At 42.3% G+C, this 25,557-nt stretch overlaps 1 protein-coding gene and 1 long non-coding RNA gene across 4 annotated transcripts in view; both read right to left on the reverse strand.

Annotated features, from left to right (window-relative positions):
* Nucleotides 1-25,557, reverse strand: part of RBMS3 (RNA binding motif single stranded interacting protein 3) — a 1,236,319-nt gene that overhangs the window by 1,128,862 nt on the left and 81,900 nt on the right. The window lies entirely within an intron of this gene.
* LOC138262185 (uncharacterized) overlaps nucleotides 1-25,557 on the reverse strand; it is a 30,274-nt gene that overhangs the window by 1,455 nt on the left and 3,262 nt on the right. The window contains exon 1 of one of the 2 annotated variants that reach the window (XR_011199209.1): nucleotides 1,448-1,555. The exons of the other annotated variant lie outside the window; for it this stretch is intronic. This is a non-coding gene — a long non-coding RNA (uncharacterized lncRNA). Of the gene's footprint in view, nucleotides 1-1,447; nucleotides 1,556-25,557 lie in introns of those variants that run through there. 2 annotated transcript variants of the gene reach the window in all.

The following is a 25,557-nucleotide window of genomic DNA, read 5'->3' on the forward strand; positions in this document are numbered from 1 at the left end:
TAGTTTTTTTTTTATCATCTTCTCATTAGAATTCTGTGAAAAAAGAGTTATCTGCAATTGATTAAGGAGCAAATTTGTAGCCCGCACACTGTTTGCACATTTTGATTAATTTCATTGCAGACAGTTCTAATGTGTACAGGGCTTCGAGGCAGCTGCGTTAGGGGGCTGCCGGATTGTGACAATATGCCACTAAAGCTACATTGTTTGGGGAGGAGAGGACAAACGGCAAGATATATTTTTGCCTGAGGTGCCAAAAATCCCATTACAGATTATGACTGATAAAATGTGTGGAAAATATCTGAGCCAGAATCTTAAATGTTTTGCACCATTAGTTTAACATATATGTTAGTAATTCTAACTTCATGATTCTCATTTTGTGTGTGTTGGTGGGGGGTGTATGTTTTTTTTGCGATTGGAAATTACACTTGTGATAATGGAAAGGTAGTTGGTATCGATGTAAATTTAGTCTTATAGGGTCATTACCTAAGCAAATTGTCCTGAAAAATGCAAAAACAAATCCATAAATCTCTATGATGTATGTGGTATATACACATGTGGTGCAGATAGCTTCCAACCTTAGATACACATGACAACTACTTCTAGAGGACTAAGTGCATTTTCAGCTCTAAAGGGAAAAAAAAATCCTTCACCAACATATTTCAAGGGCTCTAAGCAAGGTCACTGGAACTATACGATTCTGTGGCTGCAGCCTTTTAGTATAATTGTGGATTTTATCCATTTGCCTTAAAATTCATCATATGTTGCATAATTTTCTGATTTCTCCCAAAAATATTTCTAGCTTTAACGAACCAAAAGATACTAAATAATGATACAAAAGTGTTCCATGCAATGGCTGACTCTTTCCAAAGGTCAACTGATGACTTTTCAGATGCTATTTGTTGATTTCGGGTGTTAAACTGGTGCCAATGTGTTGCAACTCTGCCCAGAGGGTTTTGTGAGGTGTTGCAATGGCAAAATAATGCTGTAATAGATTGTGCCGCCTTATGCTGCATAAATTACCATTTCTTGCTGCATTATTTTGTCGCCCTTGCTGCACAATTTGGCTTTCCATTGCTGCATCATTCTAGTTATTAGGGATATACCGGAAGAGGTTCCTCCTCAGGGAAAAATTGATTTGCTGTTGAGAAAATACATTAAAAAAGATATATGTACAAATGCATATGTGCTCATGATTCCCTAGTGGGAAATCAACATGTTCTGCACTACTGGGATTATCTTTGCATCCCAGAAATGTCTAAAGATAGAATGAACCCTAAGGGAAAACATTCCTGACTTTCCTATTTTAGTAGTAAGAATTGAAACATTGTAAACAGCCTGAGTGAGTAAAATTGCAAACCTGAGTGATCAGCGGAGATTAGACCGTCTTTTTCCCTCACACCATAGCATCTCAGTAGCCTAGACACAAAGTCCACAAGCCACATCTTACCTCCTCCTATCTTTAAAAGGCCCCCAAGGGTCGTCAGCGGGCTCCCCGGTGCTGCCCCGCTCCAACCGGTCTTGTTGGCCGCACAAAGTGCCTACGCTTCATCCCCTGACTCTTGGCCTTCTGCGATCCTCAGCTATTCCTCGTCTAGAATGTGAGCGTCAACACTTCTGATGTAGTGCGAGAAAGCATGCGAGCCAGCTGCCAACACTTCAGAGCTGGCACGAGGGCAAAGGATTCCTGCAGCAGGAAGAGCGCTGCCAGATTTGTGGTGACTGCCAACACAGGTCAAGCAATGCCTGCTGCGTATTGCTCAACGCGCACCCTTACCATGCCGCACAACCGCCTCAAAATGGCAGCTGTTTGCCTGATGGAAGGTTATACGTTCACCAGCATGTACTTGTCGCTCTCCTTCATTTTTCACAGTTACAAATGTTATATATACATGTGTAATATTCAACAAAAAAGATAGTTTCAGCACTGAAAAAATAGGCATGTGAAGACCTCAGTGGTCACAAGGTCTGAACACTTACAAGCAATCTAGGGCCAGATGTACAAAGCAATTTCGCGGTCACAAACAGCCCGATTTGCAGAATAAGGACATACTTGATAGCAAAAATGCCTTTTTTGATGTACAAACCTCAAATTGTGATTCAGAAACAAGTAACCCAATCACAATTTGGGTATCCATCATCATACCGACTGGGTGTTTGGAAAGGGTATGTTTAGGGCGTCCAAACACCAAATCGTAGTGGTATATATTAATGTTTTGTGACTCAATTCCAGTTGCAAAACATTAATCTTTTATCACCTCTTTAAAGGAGGTGGGAAGCCATTCGCAAACAGGAAGGGGTCCCTAAGGGATCCCTTCATGAATATTGACCAAAACATTTTTTAAGAGTAGGCAGTGATCGTATGGACTACTGCCTACTCTTAAAAAATGAAACGTACACTTTTTTTAATGCGCCCATTTTCCTTTAAGGAAAATAGGTAGCATTAAAAAAAGATAGCTTAATTTAAAAGCAACCGCAGACATGATGGTCTGCTGACCTCAGCAGGCCACCGTCGCTGTGACGGCTGTCATTCCCCATGGGTCACAAATTGTGATCTATCTCATTAATATTCATTAGGGAAGTCAGTTTGTGACCTACTAGGATTCGCTAATTTAAAAATAAAAGTATCATACATAAGATTGGCATTACTAAATAGCGATTCGGAAAAAAGCGCAATTTGAAAATTGGTATTTTACATGTTCGTATGCATACGTCTGGCTACAAATGTTCTCTTTTGGCTACTACATACATACTGGATTCGTTTTGATCCCACGCAACTTAGTATTTTTTCATTTTTATAATAGAATCTTTATTTTGATTCTTAGTACTTGCCCCTTACCATATAGCACCTTAGAGGCTTCTAAAATTAATCTAAATCCGACCGTTTGTTTTAGTTTATAGTACAATGTAGACCATTTAAGGATTAAGTACTAAGGCCCTAATTATGAGTTCGGCGGTCTATTCTGTAGACCGCCAAGTCACCACCACCATATGACCGCCATATTATGGTTGGTGGCTGCTCTCCGCCATTAATGCCATACTGGCAGTCGGCGGTCTAGTGGAGCTTGCTCAGCCGCCACTGTCACATCACCACAACACCGTCCGCTATATTACAACATTGTAAATGGCGTGGCAGTGTTGTGTTGGAGGGGCACTGGCGGTGGAGCAAGCGTCATGGACTCTGTACCGTCCCGGACGACCACCGTGACCACCAGGTAAGGTGATTGTCCGACAGGGAAGGGGGGGTGTTGAGTGTTTTGTGCGTGAATGGGGGTGTGTGTGACTGGAGGGGTTGTGGGAGGGTGTTGTGTGTGTTTGTGTGCGTGTGTACAAGTGTCTGTGTGCTTCTGTGAATGCCTGTATGAGGGGGGTGGGGGAGTGTCGTGGCTGTGTGTGCATGTGTGTGTGAATTAGTAAGCGTGGATGTGTGCATGTATGTATGTAAGTGTGGTGTGTGTGTGAGTGGATTGGGGGAGGCTGGGGGGTAAGTACGGGGATCAGAGGCAGGGAGTTAAGTATGGGGATTGGGGCGGGGGATCAATACAGGGATCGTGGGCAGAGGGTTCAGTACGGAACCGGGGGAAGTGGGTGTCTTTGCTTGGGGGGCTTCTGATGGGGTTGGGGCGGGGGGGCCTCCTAGATAGAGGGGGGGTTGGGGAGTCCTGTTGTGGCAAGAGGAATTAGTATTCCTGTCGCCAGTATCCTTACTGCCAGGGATTTCGTGGTGGGACTGCCGCCACGGAATCCCTGGCAGTAAGGATACTCATAATACCGCGGGCAGTGTTACGTGGACCGCTGGGTCGAAGGTGGTCAACCTTCGGTCAGGCGGTCTCACCGCCCTGGTGGAACAGGATTCACTGCCACGGTCATAATTTGGCAGTCGTGCACCACAACGCTGTCGGCGGTCTGACCGCAACGGCAGGCATGGCGGGGCAGGACCTCCAAGGTCATAATGATCACTTAAGTAAGTGTTATTGCCCTGGTTCTCGTATGTTAACATTGCTTATTCACTTTCTGAGGGCCTTTACTGCTGTTAACTTCCTGCCACATAATTCTGAGCTGACGACGAAAGCGAGGGCACGTAATCAGGGTAAAGTGAAATTAGCAACTGTTCACTCTCAACAGCAATTGGCAACAAGGATATTAGCAGCACCTCACTTAAACACAGGCAACAAATCTTACCCCATGTCCCTGCCGGCTTCACACCCCTTCCTGAAGCTGTGACTGAAAGTATAACGGCAGCAGTGGATAATGCTAGCATCCTAGTTCACTACGCCAACCCCTAAGTTACATGTATGGGGCTCATAATTTATCCAATAAAATACCATACAACTTAAGAAGGTTTACCCAACGCAGTACCACAATATACATAATACAATCACATATGAATACATTACAATTACACGTAAAAGTCACTAGTCACCAGATATCTACATGTTGTACTAAACTCTCATTTACTCAGAGAGGAATTTCTCGTCAAAATAGGCAAGGACCGCATTTATCCATTCTTGTTGTTCTTGTTAGAGAAGAGATTTACTTTATCTTAAACTCTGCTTTAAATATTGTGTGAATTGCAGTCGCGGCTCGCAAAAGCGGAGGGGCAGCGCGGGGGGCACATTACATTATTATATATGTTTCTTTTAAAAACACTTACCTTCTCCACTGCCGCGCCGCACAGTGCCGCTCCTCTGCTTGCCTGCCCTGTGGCCAATCCTGACGCTGCTCAGAGCAGCGTCAGGATTGGCTGGGAGCGCCCAGCCAGGGCTGTCCCAGGCAGACTGGGAGCCTGTGCAGGCACTCTCCAGCCCCGCAACTGTGTTGCTGGGCTGGAGAGAGCCTACTGCGCATGTGTGTTTGGCCAGCCCGAGACGGCTGGCCAAAAACACATGTGCTCTGAGGGGAGTGCTCTGTGCACTCCCCTCAAGTGCCCGTCACCCCAATGCCCCACCCCTTTTGAAGATAACGGTTATAAACTCCATTTATTATTGTTTTCTTCAAAAGGTTTTGCAGCTGCCGCTGGTGGCAGGTGGGCAACACTCCTCCACCCTAATGGAGGAGCTGCCCCTGGTGAATTGGGATTTCCATGGCACAAGCCCTCACTATTCACCTTTTAGGATTTTCCATAGAATCCAATATTCTTGACCAGCGGTGACAGTTTGGTGTACTGGATCATATGACTGAGTACCGCTAATGAAGTTGAATTTTAATATTTATTGTTGGGTGGATGGCACAACTGTGTGTTACCATGTAGTTAACCAAAAATTAAGATTCCCATGGATAATGAACCGAATTATAAACTTCTTAATAACATTAGCTGGAAAGTTCATGAATCTAAAATGTAAACAAACACATATTGAAAATCAGGGACCGCACATGAAAAAGTTCACATATGGTGAACAAACTAGGTGGCAAATGATCCTGAGAAATAGCTTGGGCCTGCACAGTGGTGTCTGGTACATCATTGAAGTTGAGTATAAGGGAAGCAATGCTCAGAAGTTATGGTTAGGATTTGTAACCTGGAGCTGAAAAGGATTGTGTGAATTTTGAAATGTCCTACCAAAGTCAGATAAGGTGATAACCTTGGAAACAAGTGCAAAAATTTAACCCAAGCAAACTTTTCCAACTTTGTCCAGATGAAAGTTCCTTCAGGAAAGACATGGTGCGCAGTGATTCTGGCCGTCTCTCTTCAAACCTCTCACTGCACAAGTACTGAGGTGCCCGGAACAGGTAGGGAATGATGCCAATAGGGGTGTGGAGGGTTGGGGAAGGGGAGTGTGTGCTGTTCTCCTGAAACAGAATCTTGTGGAAGTCACAGGGCATGTCACAGAAGAGGACATTGGAGGCAAGTTGACTCAAGAGTCAGGTTTTGCCTAAAGCTGATGGTTCAAATTGTGGGATTTTTGTCAAGCGCACTAGTTTGCCCACAGCCATTTATAGCTGAGAGAACGATTTAGCCATACCAAAAAGGGCATTTAAAGTGCATTTATATAAAAAAAAAAACGTCTGGTGATCGCAAAACTTGTGAAGTTCAGAAAGTATTTGCAAAGTTACAAGTTGTGAGTTCACCCAAAAGCTCTGTAGAGTTTTGAACAACTAGTGGAGAAAATGGGTGATACACAGTTTGGATGCCAGCGAGTGATTCTTTGAAGAATGGAGCTGAGACTCTAGCTAGTGGTGATCTTCAGCTCTGGAAGATGGACCTGCAGGTAGTTGGAATCTGAGGCCACACAGGCTGAAGGTTGGACTAGCCACAGGCCGGGGCAGCAGTGCCACAAACTCTGAGTGAGAAACCACAGCAGACAGCACAGAGGCTAGCATCAGGACACCAGGATCCATAGCAGAGGCATTGATGAAGCAACCGGGACGCTTTGCAGATATATTATTAACAGAACTCGGTGATCATGTGTTTCTTCAGAATTTCTGCTGAGTCATGAGACTGAAGCGAGAAGAGAATGCGTCAGCAGCTTGGCAGCAGTGCCCACAGGGTGAAGCTGGCAGAGCCAGGCCGCAGTCAGAATGCAGTGTTGAAACCTACACTGGCACCCTCAGAGAAGAGATGCAGGGACCGGAGACATAAATGACTGATTGATCAGATCAAGGACTGACTGATTGATGGGGGAATAATGGCTCAGATGTAGGCAGATAAGAAGGATGGGGAGGAGGTGGGTTGATGGAAGTGGATAAGGGAGAGAGGAAACTTTGAGAAGAAACATAAAAACTATTAATATTCAGTCAACTGGAGAGCCACTCGCTGCAGCATGTGGGATGAAAACAATGTCACCTCGTGCTCATGTAGATTTAATAATCCTACACCTCCTAATTGAGCATTACTCGGCTAAATAGTGGTCAAATGAAGAGCTGCAAAAAGAAGGGGGTATAAGGTAATTGGTGCTTTGCTGAATTTAAATCCCTCGCCATCACGCTTTATACTTAGGGCCTTATTACGAGGCTGGTGGTCCTTGCGGTGGCAGTCGGACGGCCGCGGCTGTGGCAGTCTGACTGCCACATTATGAGTTTGACGGACAGACAAGCCAACCTACCACCATCCTCGCTAGTATCTTTAGTCCCGACGGGCTGACGGCGGGTGCAGTTTGTAATCAGCCAGGGTGGCGCTGAACTCAGCACCGCCCTGCCGATTACAACCTAGTTCTCTGCCAGCCTTTTCATGGCAGTCTGACCACCATGAAAAGGCTAGCAGAGAAGAAGTGCAGGGGGGCCACAGCAGGGGCACCTGCACTGCCCATGCATATGGTATGGGCAATGCAGGGGTCCCCCTGCCCAGGACCCTCGAAATGCTCACGGTCTGCAGTGCAGGCAGTGCGCATTTCAGGGGTGCTGGTGCCCCCTGCATGCTCCATTAAGAGCCAGAGACAATGCTGCCGCCCCTTTCCCACTGCACTGCAGGGCTTCTGACGGACAGCCCCGTGGAAAAGTCGTAATGGGGCCAACGGGCAGGTCGCCAGCACCGCGGTGACCTCCGTTTCAGGAGTTTGGCAGACGGATGTTTCTGTCCGGCAAACTCATAATCAACCCCTTAGTCTTTGAGCCATCATGGTGGCCTATGTGTTTTTACTATACTCCAGGTTTAAAAATTAATTAATATGTTTTACTAATATTACAAATTATGTTTTTTCATGTCAACTGTTATTGCTTCCATGGACTGTACATCATTTGCAGGTAATGTTTTACAGACAAACACTTGAAGTAGGACAATTTACAATTAATAAGGGACAGATTTCTGGGGTCCTCGTTATGAATGGCTGTCACATTACCACACATACCAAAGGTATGGGTTATGCGGCTAAAGCCAGACCTCACAATTTTGCCCCGGGAATTGTTGACAGGTGAAGCCTGCTAAAACTAACTTTGGGGAAAATAAGAAGTAATTATCGAAACTCGCAGATTTTGAAGAAGAAAACTCAAAAAATCTCCATATTATTCGACCAAAATTATGAATAGGTACTATTTATCACACTTGATACATTCCAACCTCCATGGCGTGAGACTTTATCAGGTGTGTAAAATATTGCACCAATCACAGGGCCATTTGTAATGGGAGAACGATGGACATCTTTGAAAACTTATTTCTAAAAAACAGAATTAATTTCAACAGTAGGTGAAATATTTCGGTTTGTAGGAGTGATTGTGAAACAAGGAAATTGACAAATGACACCTGCGGCATGCAGGAAGTTCTTTGGATTTTGCGCAATTCCCCCCTTAATTGCAATTATTCACACACGTTTTGTATTAAGAAGGAGAGAAAAGAAAATCTATATTCAACGGTTTCGTTTACTATGTGTGATAGCATGATGGTCCTCATCGTCATTTGTTAACAAATTTGCCCCTCGTCATAGTGGCATTTAAATATTTTACAATGTGGAAATGTCAAATTTTGCAACAACTCATCCAGGGCAGTGTTTAATTTGTAAATAAAAAGGTGCCCAAAGCCCTCCTCTTAAACAAGTGACTGCTGCAATTAAATGTATGAACATGGAATATTGAGGCAGTGTAATCTTGCAGCCATCACAGGCCTCTTCAATCCATATAAAGCCATCCCCTGCCCCTTTAGCTCACTCTTGCAGCTTTCTGCTTTCTCCCTTTGTGACGTTTTTTCGTTTTTTCCTTCATCCGTCTTTCCTTTATGTGTCTTTTGCTCGCAGCAAATTCTTCAGGCAGAAGAATAAGCTCCGGCCCTCAAAAATAAGTGCTGGTGCTCAGCACCGGAAACAACAAGCACAAATTAAGCACTGATCCAGGGACATTTGGAACCCCTTGAAAGAAGCAAAATCTTATATCCATCAGCTATCTCTGCCTACTGCTGCATTTTGCAACATTGTGAAGTAATCAGAGACTGTACTGCATGAAGTGTAAAAAGCCATTTAAGAGGTGAGGGTTGCAAACATTTCAACTGACACGACATTACAAACAGTAGCACCAAACATCATTAACGTAGTCCCTATGTTTACCCCACACTTCTTGTTTCACAACAGGCTTTCACTCCCAGCATACCATCTTGTTTAGCTTCCAACCACCTTCCACTCAATGACCTTATTCTATTCCCAGTCTCCTTGCTTCCCTTCCCCAAGCATCCTCCAATGAAGCCTTGTTGTCCTGTCCAAAGCATCCCCCAAAAACATCTTCCTCCCCCGCATCTGACTCTCCACTCCCCAACTAACTCCTACACCCCTGCAACCTGTCCTAAATTGGCCTCATGGCAAGAAAAAAATCCACACACACCCAACCCTTGTAATTTGTAGGGCGGGTGGGTGGCCAAACACTTCCCTACCCAATAGTGCGAGGAACCCGCAGGATTCAGGAAGAGGCTGATCCCACCTCTCCTGACCCCCTATATGTTGACACCCTAAAACACGTTGCGGCCCACCAGTCCCTGTACCAGCCTCCACTTCTGCTTCACAAAGTTTAACAGGGAAGGCTAGGCTGTTCCTTTAACTTCCCCTGGGGCCCTCCATTCATCAGTGCATTTTACTGCAACCCAACCTTAGGAAATTCTGCCCAGATTAACAGCCCACAGTCCCATGACAATAGGCTGTGATTGTTTACAAATGATTTCTCCTGGATACTTTACACCTTTCTTTTATTTATTTTTTTCAAGACTAGGTTAGATTAAGCAGAATGCCTGCTGCAGAATAAGGCTGAGCAAAACATTTACTTTCAACCAAGGTTTTAGCTGTCAGTCTTGATAAAGTACAAACAGTCCATCTGCTTTCGGATCAGTTGTTGAAATGACCAAAAGACAAATGCAAACATGACATGACTCAGCAAATCAATAGACAGGGTTATCTTACTGTGCACACTTAAAATTCATGTGTCTGTCTTCAAGGAACTGACAATACACAATCAATTGTTTAGCATTTTTTCTACTATATATGATATATTTGCAATAATTTATAGTTACAAAAGGCCTGCAACAAACTTCAGTAGTTATTAAAATTAGGACTCAAAACCTAAAAATCACATAATTTTCCATTTGTGGTTAGCCGGGCAATGACAACACCCTACATGCACCGACCAAGGCTTCACAAAAAGATGTCATAGATGAACTCACAAATCACACTAACATCACCAGTGACATCATAAAGAAGGTCTCTTGCACCACATTCAGCAACTTTGTGACCTCACAGTACTTATGTATTCGAGAAAGGCTGTGAGGACTCCAACTCAGATGTCGATAGCATGTAGATCAAAGCCTGCAGTACCACTGTTAGCAGCTAGGTGTCCTTGCGGTGTTTTCATACAGACAAAAGACTGATCTGCTAAAAAACAATGGATTTCCTGACAAGCATTAAACTAGTCAATTAAAGCTGCAGTACACTGTCAGCAGTAGAGATGCCCAGGCAGATTTTGTGAAGAGAAGGCACTATAGTAATACTCCTATGTAATATATATCATCAAAGACATTAAATACAAGTGCCAGGCTACAGTACTCAACCCAGCAACTTGAGGTTGTCACAGAAATTATACTGTTAATGAAGGCTGCTGCAGGTATGCCTGGTACCCCAGGAAGTATTAATGCTCACTGACTGCTACGTGTTTCCAGTACCCATCCCCCAGTGCGCACTGGGTGCACTGACTTTATACAGCAGTTTTTATAGACTTGCTTTCAGAATATCCCCATTAGCAATTTCAATAGAGAACACAAGCCACAACATTCTCCGCAAAATTTGGGAACTCAGCCACCACAAACCCAACATGTGAGTCCATCATTCTGGGATCAAAGTTAGATGGACATTTTTTGCACATTTTGTGCAGATTCAGCTTGTGTTTCCTCTGAGTGCAGCAATACATACAGTGCCTTTCCACAAATGTTGGGGACACTCCCTAGACAATGCTCTGTGCGTAGTAGATATGGGTACCAAAGAGGCCAGAGGTTAGAGTTAGGGGTATATGAGAGTCAAGTCAGCTAATTCTGGAACAGTAGGGTAACAATCTCATAATGGATCATGAACCGGAAGTTGAGTTTACTTCAATTGTGGCCAAATTTACAGATTTTCCTATGGAATCATTGGGCATTTTCCACACCTCAGGAAACTGCCCACTTTTGCTTGGGAGTGGGTTGCGCCCAACCAGGTCACACAGGACTAGAAATATTGTTTTTTTCTGCAGCTAATTCTGCAACCTGCTGAATGTGTTGATGTACCAGGGGAGGAGACGGAGCACTATGTCTAGTTCTTACCAAAACAATACAGCTGCCCCAAAACACTCCATGTTCATATTATGGAAATAAGATTTCTGTTCAATCCACATCCAAAGATCACAAACACTCACTTCTATTTAGTTGAAAATATGCACACTTTTCTCAGTTGTATTTGTATAAACGCATTTTGCATTCGTATTGGCCATCACAGTTGTCTTCATCAGGGCAAAAGAGTTAGGAAAGTGAACACATATTGTTTCCAGAGATTTCAAAATCATCACAAAAAGTTATTGAGGTGGGATTAAGTATGCATGAGAGCCATACATTGTCATCAGCACCAACAGCGTTGTGCATCGAACCAGGAACTTCCCCCTTTCAGGTACTCTTTCTTGGATGAAGACTCCGAAAGAGAGGTGCTATCGCATAGAGGGGGCAGAGCGACTTGAAGAAAAATATTTTGGACAGTACATTAGGACGGCTTTTTTGATTGGTTCTTCACTTGATTTTGATAATTGTAAAGCTATTAGATTCTTGCCTTGTTTTCTACATGTACATACACTGAGTTAGTTGTTTTCTTGTGATTTTGTAGCTCTGGTTCTGCTGATGAAACCTCATCTGTACAGTCTGTTCCTCCTCGTGCTGTTGGTGCCATGTAATGAAACAGACTGACCAGCAGGGGGCAGCAACTGCAATGTCATCAACAAAATTTGACTCACAAAACAGACACCACACGAGTGGCAGGGGGAGTAAAGTTCGAAGATTACAAGTCACACTTTTCTTGCATGGTGCTGTGTGAGTCACTCCTGGAACTACAGCTATAGCCAGGAGAAAAGCTTTACATCCATTCACTGAGGATCTGGAACAACATCCCTGTGTCCATCGGGCCTGCCCTAATGCTGCTCCAATTTAGGAAAGAGTTGAAGACTCGCCTCTTTAAGGAACACTTTATCACAACGCATTAACCGTCCACAACCCAGCTTCCTCTCCCATCACTCGCTGACTTTATGTCTCTGACCTTTTACAAAGCCACTGGCCAGGTACACGCAATAGCTATACCAGATACATACATACATACATAACCCAAGAGTTAGTCTTGTTCAAATCAAACCTAATTCCAGAAAACCATTTGTGAATTTGTTACAACATATCACAATGAAGTGACAGTGGTGTAACAAAAGCCCCCGGAGACCCAGTGTTGGTGTGGGCCCCTGAGCTCCAGGGGGCCCCCTCAGCAAAGTACCCTGGCCTCAGAGATCCTGTGTTGATCTGGAGGGGGGCCCCTCCATGCACTGTGCAGTGTGGTCCCTCAAGTTTCATTACAGCACTGTGAAGCGAAGCAGTTTAACAAACTGATGCCCCATAAATGGTACAGACTATATATATATATATATATATATATATATATATATATATGTCCAAAACAAACAATTGTCCAACAATTGATTTGTTGCACTCCAGGAGTTTAATTTCTTATATCTAAAGAATTACTAATATATATAAATATATATATATATATATATATATATATTATCTGCTTAGCCTGTCTGCCAGCTTACATCGTGAACTACAGGCCACCCGCTCAATGCTTGTGACATGTCCTGAAAGCAGGCGCACGACACGGTGATGGCGGCGCTTGCAAACGGGGGCGATCGATTCCATTCACAGCTCATTTTCTTTAGTTGGTGAAATGAATGGTTGTCTTGGAGAGGAAGAGCCTGTGGAAACACAGAGGATTTACAATATCTATTACAGAGGGCTCAGGCTGAAGTAGACAGCCGAACAATCTGCAATCTGGATGAATCTCTTCCACTTACTATCGAGTTTAGAGTAATTACGTTACTCGGTTATGCTGTACAGAAGCGAGAAGTCCTCTACCCATAGAGAAATGCAGCAAAATCACTGCTGCACCTCTCTCTTAGATCAAAATAGTCATCCATTCGATTTTAGTTAAAGAGATTCATAGGAAGATGACTAAAGTCTTCCCCATCACTAAAAATCAGATTTTAAATAGATTTCTAATACATTTTTTATTGAGTTTCCATATAAGCCATCACAACAAGGCTTGACAAACATAATTTAACAAAAAGTTCAGGAAGCATTCCTTAATATTGCTATGTGTATCCTTTCAACCAAACTGCATGAATACATTATTCATTTGTAATATTATAATTGTAATTGCACTTAAAAAAGTGTTTACTACCCCGATGAGGCGTTAAAGTGATTTATGGCGAGTAGCGCGCTACTCTAGAACCCAAGGTTGGAGGTTAATCTATTGGTAATGTTGGTTAGTGGGATTAGGCATGTCAAAAAAATAAGCATCCCATGTACTTCCACCAGTTATGAAAGTAAACAGATGTCCTCAATTCAATTTATTTTAGTAGGTGCCACTCAAACCTTTTGTATATTGATTTTATATTTTTTCACAACAACATTAACCGGTAATACGTTCATCCATTTCTGCTCAATAAAATCCAGTTTCAATTTGAATTAAGCCTTTGGTCAATGCGTATTAACCTTACTATAGGGTAGATTTTTGTGGAAAATAAAAAAACATCTAAAACGCATTACCCAGTTTTTGTAAAAATGTCACCAGTTAGAACCAGAGAAGGTGCAGGAAGGAGAAAACTTTGGGAACAAAATAGAACAAGCATTTACAATGCAACGGGTCTCGCGTTTGCTCATGTTAGAGCTGATCACGTTGTAAACTCCTAACCCGACTTTTCACCTATCGGGCAAAAGTGCATTTATGTACATAACCCGAAAAAGTGAAATTAACTATGTAAAGCGCTCGACTTCTGCCAAGCGAGATCGCGCTCGTAAATTAGAGAAAAAGAAGTCCACAAGCCCGATGGAAAACAGCGAGCCTCACATGTTTTCTGTACTTGGTCGCTGCGCTCGAGGAGGGCTAGCTACCGGAAAAGGCATGATGTATGCGTGCCTTCTACTAATGAAAGCCACCAGATTTTATTAGGCAAGCCCACGAACCAATAAAAAACACTGACGTGAAGTTGACAAGGCTCCGAGCCCTTTTCTAAATACTAAAGCGTCTCGCTGCGATACGCATGTGCGAGCGCATGCAACGCAGGCCCGACCCTAAAAATAGAAGAACGGAAGCAATTAGAATGCCACTGTAACCTAACAGTATGAATATCTTACTGTGATAAATTCCTCCAAAGGCTGTTGAAATAAGAGATGGCTCCCGTAATCATATAAATTCACTCAAATAAATCAAAATACTTTTTAGGAGATACTCGTACCAGCCCTTTCAGTATCTATGAGACCCCTTCGGCTGCATTTTGATCTCTTAAATCACTTGTAAGTGGACAACTCATAGATCTTCTTTATTAAACTTTATGTCTCGGATGCATGAGTTCGTACACTCTTAGTCATCAGTCTTGGATGCCCCTAATCTTCTTTAATTTTTTACCAGAATAATATTTTCTTCTTTCCAGATTCATTTTATGTCTGTTTTCAATCCCTATTGTCTTTCTTATATCTTTTGTCAGATGCTCGAATTTGTAAACTACATTTTGACTCCTCTCTCTAATTTTCTACTTCTGCCACCAAAGCATCTACTGACACCAGCCTTTTAACAGCTATAAAATGAATTTCTTTCTTACCTTCAGTCAAGCAATCTCTATTCTATTCTTGCCTCTAAAACGTTAAACACCTTTCCAGTCTCTATGCATCCGGGAATTAATTTTGTATGTCTTAGGTCAAGTACAATGATGTGTTTATGCACATCCCATTCTCATATTTGCATACAGAACTCAGTGGATTAGAATTGTGTTAAATTGGCTCTCAAACGAGACTTGGGACTCACATTGGTATGATGAAATCATTTATTGGAATGTGATTTCTTTTCAGGACTGATTTAAGATTTTCAGTAGAAAATCCAAGTGGGCAATGGTTCACTAACTGCCTGCAGATTTTACAAATCTTTCCAGACTTATGGCTGGAGAGAAGGTTGTGCCACTGCAGGTTTCCAAGTCCGCTTCTGGAACACCTTGGTGAATTCCAGTTATCTAAATACAGAGGCGTTTCTGCCTGTGTAATTGTGCGTAACTATGCACTGGGAAAATGCAATTACCTTTTTTGTATGGCAACATTTTTTAACCATGTGAAAAACATGTTTCACCAAAACTGAACCCCTTGTCGGGCCCTATCCCCACCAAGTTTGGCTGGGCTCCTTTCCTTTCACAACTTAGCGATGGATTTACTACTGCAGGAGTAAATCGCCAAACGTTTCTGAACTGGGGTTGAGTCCGAGAAAAGTTTGAGAACATCCACAAACCCTCGGGCTCATGTATATATCTCCAAGCTTCCAAAACCCTGTCCTGGAACCTCCAACATATCTCTGAGAGGGATTCATGCATTTGCAATATTATTCTGATTTTGGGTTAACACTGTGCATGAGGCCACTGTTTGTGAAATATAAAAACACACACTATTAAATTAAGCCTGAAAGTCTCACTCAGGCAACTGACTGCAGTGCTTAATTTGAGGCAGTGGTTTCCGGTTCTCAGCACAAGCACTTAATTGTCAACACAGGTGCTTATGGCAGTCTGCCACACGGTGGTGCTGTCTCTCTAGTTTACACATGAGCAAAACAATAGTTGTTTATTCATTCAATATACTTTAATGTGGCATGGAATATTCTGAATTGCCATACTTATTAGAGTGTGATGGTAATTGTGTTGGTACAATCATTGATGGCCTTTGCGCAGGCAATGGTTCAGTGCGAGATGCAGTGGGCTCCTGACGAGGGCCTTGGTACTTATTTATTATTTTTCTTTTTTTACAAACTAAGCATTGATTGACTGTATATTGGGTTCAGTGAATCAGAGCTGTTTATTGAATGTTCTAACACTCAGTCGCCTTTTAGGCCAGGGAAGTGTTTTTGACAAAATCCAGATAAATGAGTGAACTAAGGGGCAAATTTAGGAGAAAGTGGCGCACCGTAGATGATGCGCCACTTTTCTTGCACCCCCCTACCGACACCTAACGACACCATGGTTGCGCTGGATTTACAATCTGGCAGTCGTTAGCACAATAACGTCAAAACTTTGGAGGCTATTGTGGCGCTTTGCTGCACTTGCGTCAAAAAATGTTGACACTAGTGCAGCAAAGCAGAGGGAGGACCATTGAATATAGTCAGTGCGTCGTTTTAACGCCTGCCCTGAGATGTTAAAAACGATGGAAAAAATGGTGCAATGAAATGTTTTAAATTTCACTGCGCCATTTTTTCAGGCCTCCCTGCATCAGAACGCCCCCTTTGTACACATTATGCCTGATGCAGGAATAACGTAGCGCAAGGGGTTACAAAATGGGTCAATGCAAGTGTTGCGCCACTTTGTAAATACGGCACTGAGAAAAGACCACCTTAGCGCTGGCTTAGCATAAAAAAAAATGATGCTAGTTCGACGTAAAGTGGCACAAGGGGCTCGTAAATATGCCTCTTAGTGCCAGAGGATATACCACTGGAAAGCAACCATCAGTTCCTGTTTCGCACCGGGCACGAGGACTGAGCGTTATTACCAAGAGGTGGGTAAACGTTTTTTTCACAAACTCGAATTTTTAGAAGACTGAGGCCACGATGGAGAGACAAGCATTGAAATCTGCCTTCCTAGAAAAGCATCCGCGGTGAGAAAATAGTCCCTCTTGTTAGCCATACAAAGGCACCGAAATCAGGCAATACTATTGCAGCTACTTTCAAATTACAAATTTCTATATATCAACTGTAATAAAATGTGAGCAATGCATAAGGTTGTAACGTACTCCAGGAACTTGGAATATGGTAAGTGTTAGTGGGACTCGTTTGGCAGCTCGTTCCAGATTTATGAGCTAACACGATGGGCTGGAGACAGAGTTTTTAAGTCTCCCAGGGCGCGTGTCCTCAGATCACCGGAGCGAGGCTTTCTGAGGCGGCCTGTATTTTTCTAAATTATGTCACAGCGATTTGCATTTCGGTATGCTTAAAGGCTTTCTGTATTTTTGGAAGAGGTGTGGGGTGATGTGTGCAGTTTCTACGGTCCGCACACACCCTGAGGTTCCTTGGTGCGAGCCAAGGCTGACGTAGAACTGCAAACGACTACAATTTGGCTGAAAGCAGCCAAGGTTTGAACCGCTTGTGAAAAAGCTAGAGTTTGCCTCTCAGGCCTGGCGAAAGAGAACTCAAATTTTTTTCTCTGTCTGTGGAACCTTGATAAGAACTGTTTAATCTGGGTAGGGGGCAACAGTGGCGTAACGAAACTTGCGGAGACCCCCCTGCAAAGTACGTGGAGATCCCCCTCCGAACTCACTCACGAGCTCTCCGGCCAGTGTACTGAGCTGAGGGGCCTCCTGGAGCTCGGGCCTCCCCGCACTGCGGGAGCTGCGGGAGACTTTGTTACTCCACTGGAATGCAACTGGCACCCCCTCTCTCAACCTCCAAGAAAAAAACACTAGAGATGTGGTTTTATCCTTGAATTTCACAACCCACACAACGAGGTGCCCCTGCGGACCTTCTAATTCGTTTAATTCACAAAAGGCCCTCTAGACACAAACACCAAAGAGGCAGTTTACACAGCCCATGTTTATTTGGGGGTAGTTGTCTTAAAAAGGGGGCTTTCTTCAAATCACAGCAAGCAGTGGGCGATGATTACAATTAGAACATCAGGTTTACTTTTCTTAAATAAACTGTTGATAATACAATGGACAATGATGAGGGCGAGAGTATTTATGCAAATGTGTGCCTGTAGCATTTACCACACAATAACTGAGGTACGACATTTGACACACAATTTGCTGCATGGTTTACAAAATTTGCAGACTTCACTAAAAAGGTTGTTTATGGCTAACATGCATGAAAATAATACTGGCAGAGAATGTGGTGCATAATATGCATTTGTAGCTGCATAAGTATGAAAACCTTGTTGCATAACGTGGTCCTCCACGCCACATAATTCTATTAGTCCAGTAAAGCTCAGTAAGTAGATGATAAAATCTGTTTATCACAGGGAACCAAGAAAGTGTCGCTGGTGCTGTAGATGTGCTCCATAAACTAGAGCCAGCTCTCCACTAGGCTTGGACGTAATTTAAATTAAGCAGGCATAAGTCATGTAATTTCAGGAAATTCACTGTATTCCTGTTACACATAATTCCTGACTTTTCACGTAATTGCACGCCTTTCATGATAAAAAAAAAACAGCAAATGTGCCATGTGCAGTAAAACATTTACTGTGAAGACACACAAACAACAGCATATGACTCAAAAATTGATGGGAGGGCACATTTACAGTAAAATATAGCACAAAGTGACAAATCTGTATTCTGCTGAAATTTCACATAATTATGTAAAAGCAAATCACACAAATTTCACACACCCCTAGTCTCCACCCAAAACCAGGAACTACCCAGAGTTCTACACTTGTGATCCACCTCAGTTAGACAACACTGTAAACATGTGAGTGTTTGGTTTTGAATCAATACCCACCCATAGGCATTACCCGGACATTAATGGATTAGGCTCAGGCATTTTCTTGTGATTCTGTTCCTCACTATATCCCTGTGCAGGTTGTCTAACATGGGCCTCAAAGAAGAAGATGTTTAGAAAAACTGTTCAAATGGACCGAGTGGTGCTAACATCGCTAAGAACTGTGTTTGCGATATGTTTAGATCGACAGGAAGTTTCTGAGAAATAACCCTCTGTAATATTATTTCTGTCAGTTCTTGCTTCAAGTCTCCCCCAGAAGAGAAAATATGTCACATATGCTTCTGGTAGTATCAGGCATGTATGTGTGGTAAGATTATTAAAAGAAATACCCTAACAGTATGAGTCCCACGCCCAGGTATACTTGTTCCGCCCCTCTCTCACGCATAGATAGCAGGTGCCATGGTTAGCTCGCCCTCTGTTGAGAGAAATGGGAATAACTACCTTTTCTGTTTTTCATCGGCGAGCGCAAAGCGCTCCGTCCATTCTGTAGTCTCTCTTTGGGCTTCAAACCACGCCCAGGTCACGTCAGTTACTTACATTGGCTCGTCGGCTTGCCTTTTAAAATCCGCTTGATTTCATTTGTGAAAGGCATGCATACGTCATGCCTTTTCCGGTGTTTAGCCCACCTACACAGCACCGGTAAACTACTAAAAACATACGAGGCTCGATGTTTTCAGCCTGGGGTCCGGACTACTTTATCTGTTTATTTTCTGGGCAGCGCGATCGCTCTGCATTTTACATACTGCGATCGCGCTGCGTTTTTTTTTCTTTACAACGCTAATAGCTCTAACTCGAGCAAATGCGAGACCCGTTGCATTGAAAATGCTTGTTTGTTTTTGCAGGCAGTAGGGCTTATTTTTGCCCTTCCCTACACCAATATACTGATGTAAAAAGATTTTAATGGTCGCAAACCCTCCGATATGATGAAGCTGAGGATTTTTGATGACTAAAACAATTTTTGTATGTTCTAAACTAAATTAACAATTCAGGAAAGATTTTTCGAATCATTAAATGCGTTAAGTAAACTTTAAGGAATTGCTGTTTTGAAGGGGGATGTTAAGGACGTCTCTTCCAATTACTGATTCCTTAAGGTATATATTAATGTTTTGCAACTGAAATGCGGTTGCAGAACAATATTCTAACACTAAAATTGATGGTAAGCCATTTAGAAAATGGAATTCCCTCTTGAGAAAGTTGACATAAGTGTTTTATAGGAGTAAGCAATGGTCAAAGGGACCACTTATTATTCCTAAAATAGTTTATTTTTAACTTTTCAAGACATTTTTTTTAAATGTCCCTTTTTCCTCTTAGGAAAACAGGCTGCAATAAATAAAAAAAGCACAAACACAGTGGTCTGCTGACCCAAGGAGGCCACCATATCTGTGGCTCTAGTCAATCAATGTGGGTCACAATTTGAGATCTGCCTCGTGTATTTTAATGAGTTAGGTTGAATTGTGACCCACTATGATTCAGAATTTTGTAAATCAACCTATTGGGACATAGGCTTGTTTGCAAAAATTCTTTCCATTCACAAAAAAATAGGTGTGCAATTGACGACCACTTTTTGAAAACGGAAAATTCGTACATCAAACCTAGAGACCTTTGGCCACGTCCTAGTGTCTTTAAAAGATTCATTAACTCCTGATGAGGGCAGTTTTACTGGCTCCTGTCAAACTTACTGATTTCGAACCATGCACCAGTTAGTTCTCACAAAATGGACATTACCTTTTCAAAGGTACTCCATGATAGCGATTAAACTTTGTTTCCTAGTCATTACAGACTAGCAGGATTTGTCAGTCTTCATCTCATTTCCTATGTTCATATACTGCTAAATTAATGGATTTGTTAAGGAAGTGAGTGATGTGACTGCACCTTAGCACTTTGAATTGGCTTAAGGTGCAGTGGTCCCTGGCCCGTCTCTGCCAATTTGCATAGAGGCGGTCCTAAAACGCTTAGAATTTGGGACCATGCCTGTACATTTTCCTGCTTCTTGATTGATTGAGTCTTTTGATGCCTGATAATGACTGCTACACCAGGGAGCAGTGGAAAAGCTTTTTGCTAAAGCACAGCGGGAAACATGGCTAAAACCTTGAAGGCCTTCTCGCGTCCAAAGCCTTTTTTGCTTTTCCTCACCACTTACTGATGGATGTATACTATTTTTAACACTAAGAAATACCACACTGCTGAATTTGAGAAGATAGAAACTAGTCCCTCCGGGGCCTTGCTTACAAATAGCACACAGAGCAGGTTTGCCCTGTGTCGAATGTATTCCCATTAGTCTCAGCATCTCGGCTCTAAGGAGCGCTTCCAGTTTTTCAGATGGGCCTTGATTTTCCACTTTAGGATTCTCACTAAATTCCTTATGTCAGTCTACCTAGTCCTCCCTACATATACAGTCCATTCAGCTAAACATAGAAAAATATATTTTCCCACTCTAAACTTCAGTAATAAAACACTGGGCATTTGTGCTAATTAAAAAGTGGCGATCTTTGAGAAAAGAAAGCAAACTTAGGAATTGAACCAGACCTGTCACTAATAGAAACTGTCCTTCCCAAATGCAATAGACAGTATATGCATTTTTATGGATTTATATAGGTAGGAGTTTTGTACAACCTAACTAACTGCCTGTCTGTGTTCTTAGAGTACTTTGGTTTTGGGAATAAACATTACATAGTAACAGGACAGTGCTCTTCGGAGTCTGGTTATGTAGAACAAACAAACATGGGACATACGAAGGAAACCTGGCATTGAATATGCCCCAAAAGATGACAAAACCTAAAAGAACAGAGGCCGGAGAGTGAAAGGTGAAGAAGACATGCAGATGTTATGTGTGTGACTAGACAGGTCTTTCAGGATTAGCAAGAGAATAACGGCTTGAAGAGGATTTGATTATCCAAATGTCTGGGTAAATAGATGAGTCTTTAAGTTTGTTTCAACTTGGCAAAACCATCTTTGCGTATCAGATTATACAGAAGGAAATTCCATGAGGAGGTGCCCTGTACACAAAGAGTTTGACCGCCAAACGTCTTGTATCTAGTGGGATGGGTAATAAAGACGCATCGGTTAGTAGATTTTAGGTTTCTGGGCTTGAGGTAAGGGCCAACAAGTTGATTGGGCTAGTTCAGCAATCAACTATGGATCACTTTGTGTACAAGATAGCGTTCTGAAGGCTGTTCTTTCTTCTAGTGGGATCCAATCGAGGGATGTCACGGCCATTTTGTTGTCGTCATGACTAAACAACAGTGATTTACGTGGTTTAGAACTTTCTGGACGTTAGAGTTTAGCTATGTTCAGAAGGCTATTGCGTAGGCTGTTCAGGCAGTGCACGACTATGGAGAGGATTAGAGGACTTTTCTGAGATCCCTAGAGCAACTGAAGTAACCTTTTATGCAAATGTAGATTGAGGAATGAAGTTTTGGAAACTGCATTTCTACGGAGGAGGGAATGATCAGCCACTATCAAAAGGTTCCTCCAAGTTACGAACTTTGCCGCATCGACTGGACAGGAGTCCAATTTCTCAGACCTAGATAAACAAAAGGGTGGAATTAACAGAGGGCAGCAACAGGATTTCAGTATTACCCCCAACATAGACAGAATCAATGACTCTAAATCTAGAAGGGAACCCAAAAAAGACAGTGGGACAAGTTGTGGAGACTGCTAGGTTTGTCATCAAGTTTGAAATGGAACTGTTTGTTGACAATGTACATGTGATAGTCTGTCCCGTAATAGTATAAGATAACTGCATGTAAATGTTGAGTAGTGTTACTGACAGACACATCAAGGGAGTATGCCTCTATGGTGGCTGTCTGAAGAGGAATGGATCCAGTTTGATTTGGTGTGACTGTAAAAAAATATGGCAATGTAGTTCCTCTGATGTAGGCAAAGATGGACAGTCTTTCAATTAGTACTTGATGGTACAGCCTGGAAACAATGAAATGGGAACATGGCTTTTCTCTAAGAATAAAATAATATAAAAGGTTAACATACAAATTAACCTGAATATTACCTTTGAAACCAATACTACAGATTGATTGTGTAAATCAGTAATGCTATTCGATTATGATATTGTTCTGAACTTTATCTAGGAATTTTTAAAGTAAACATAAATTGTGTTCTCTTTTAAAAATGTCCATACGCTATCTACTTGTGGCTTTATTATAAGAGAATACAAGAAAAGGGAAGAGATTTTCAGAAGGAATGTATAGTTTTTCCAGATTGTTACAGTGAATGGCTTTTCCATGGTTTTAACTCATCATATCCCTAAAGTGTTTTATATTTGACTACTCTCTGAGTCATCTCGCTCCATATTTTTCAAATCCAGCTCTCTCAGACGCTCAGGATGGGACAAAATGTTTTTATTTTTGCTGCCGTCCTTGAAAGTTGTGTTCTTTGGCTAAGGCAGTTTTACTGGACGACAACTTGCCTTTAGATTATGGCGTATTTCAGAATACTTCACGGAAACTCTGAAGTTTAAAGTGAAAATTTGCCATGAATACCGGTGCCTAGAAATCCCGTGATAAAAATGGTCTCAACTATTAAGAATTAATTCAAGTGTGAAGCACTAATTTCTTAGTAGCGTAGCACAAAATTTCCGTCCGAAATAGGATAAAAGCATCCTAAAAGTACCACCACCCACATTATGAGAATTCAACCATAAGCATGAAACTCCCAAAGGCAATCTGTTTTAATGGGGATGTAGTTCTGACTTCCTGCGAGTATCTGGAGCCTTCAGTTATAAGGAGAGTGGAGGTAGGTGCAGATGGGCATGTCTTGTAGCCTGGGATTGGTCCTCTGAGGGGGTGGGACCCTTCACACAATAGGAGCCGGGGAGATAGATGCTACCTCTAGGCTTGCGCATCTTTGGGAAACCCCAGTAGTCTTCAACTCAACGCACCGCAAGTTTATATTACAATGAGGTTTTCATACTAAAATCATCTTGAGGACAAAGAATTCCTTGGGGGGAAAGGGCAACGTTTGTGGTTTTGAATTGCTTCTCATATTACTGCTTTTGGAAAAAGTTACCACAATCAGAACTTGTAGTAAAAAAAATGTTTTGCAAAGAAAAGTTGAAATAACTGGAAGGGACTAGGGATTTTTTTTGATGAAATGCAAGTCATCAAAATTGTAAATTTTTCTCCTGCAAAGCCCATTGAAAAAAATCCTGTACATCTTGCGACTTTGCATGCTAGGCAGAAGAAGGTTCCTCATTGGAATTTGGAGCTGTGTAAACACCTGACACCGTCCCTCCCTGCAATTACATCCTTGGCGTCCAAGACTAGGCAAGATGGCGCGACCGAGACCACTCCCTATTACGGTCCCTGAGCGGTCCACGCTTTGAGACTGCAATACTTCATACATTCTCTCTCCTCCCTTCGCTCCACTAATCTGAAAACATGGAGCTCAAAGTTCAGCCACAGAGCTGTCAAGCTTCTACAGTTCACACCACTGCAAAAGGGTAAAATGAGCAAGGCTGAAACTGCAATGGAAACATATTGCAGCTGCTTTTGTCTTGGCAGAAAAAGGAAAATAAATCAACCTAGGCAACACTATTCAAGGGAGGCATGTAATGGGCGGTGACGCCCTGTGGAAGAAATTAGGTCCACTGAGAAACAAATCAAAAGGCCCCAAGACCTCATGGAACTAACAAACATCTTAAATCCGCATCCTGATTTGGCTTGTGCCATTACAAATAGGACAGGATTTACACATGTGTGTAGGGGCGCGCCATTCCTGGGCGAATCATTTTAAAAAGCGTTGACAACGCCAATAGGTGTGGCTTTTGTGCAGCGTATCCACAGATGGTCACACATTATCCAGGAAGACGTGAACATTCACGCACAACATGCATGATACATGCATGCAGTAATCTTCGCCCCCAACCATCTGTTCAGGGCACAGAGTCCCACTGTTAAAGGGACCTTAGGTTATAGGACATGGAATCGTTTTGAAGATAAACATCATGCAAAAACATCATGCTAGTGAATCTCAGAAGGGTATGTGCAACATTAAAACCTCTGCAGGCAGCCACCTTATGGCACCACCACAAGAGGGTGCCAGATTGCAACACTAGGGTTGTGTAAACATCCCACTGAATACTAGATATGCACATAACAAACCCAGAGATGATGAACCTAAACATCTATCTCTGAGAATGCAAGACACCAACATGGGCAAAATATTAGGAGAAGGTGGCATTTGACTCCCTTCTACAATTACAGCAGGTTAGTTTGCATCATCAGTAACAGTGAAGCATGAGTTATGTTTATTCTATACCTGTTGTAGCGTGGAAAGCAGACCCCTGACAGGCAGCATTTGTAGTCCTACTTACATTAAAACACAATGGGAGACGCCTACCGCAGTATCCATGGGGCCTGGTACTGCTGTGTTGTGTACAGAGTTTTAACAAAGGTGGGTGGTACTCAAGGATCATAGCATTGGAACAACATCAACAATTATTTTCAACTTTATGGATATATATGTGGTATGCTATTATACAGAGAAAACATCGACACTAACACGTCTTTTTGCAAAAGTTTCAAGAGTACTTTTATTTTTGTACTTATTTCAGACGCACATAATTCTTTCTTTTTAAAAAAATAAAACAGAATACGTTTACAATTCATAACAAACTTCACGTGAGTGCAAACGAAGTGGGGAAAAACAACCAACTAGTGATATTAAAAAATTATTGTGACTGAAAAACAAGCCATTGATAATGAGAAACCAGAAGTACACAACGGGCACATGGATGGACACCTGAGATTTTATGTATGCTCGAAAAAAATGTATTGTGTATTTGGTCATTTTATGCATGTGTTTTGTACATGCAAATGTACAAAACGTTACATAGTTACATAACAGATAGCTATGTTTCACCTTCAGTTATTTATATACCATCTAACAAGAGTTGACAAGTATTTTGGCTCCCTTC

Source organism: Pleurodeles waltl, chromosome 10 (genome assembly GCF_031143425.1).
Source record: "Pleurodeles waltl isolate 20211129_DDA chromosome 10, aPleWal1.hap1.20221129, whole genome shotgun sequence".
Classification (NCBI taxonomy): Eukaryota; Metazoa; Chordata; class Amphibia; order Caudata; family Salamandridae; genus Pleurodeles; species Pleurodeles waltl.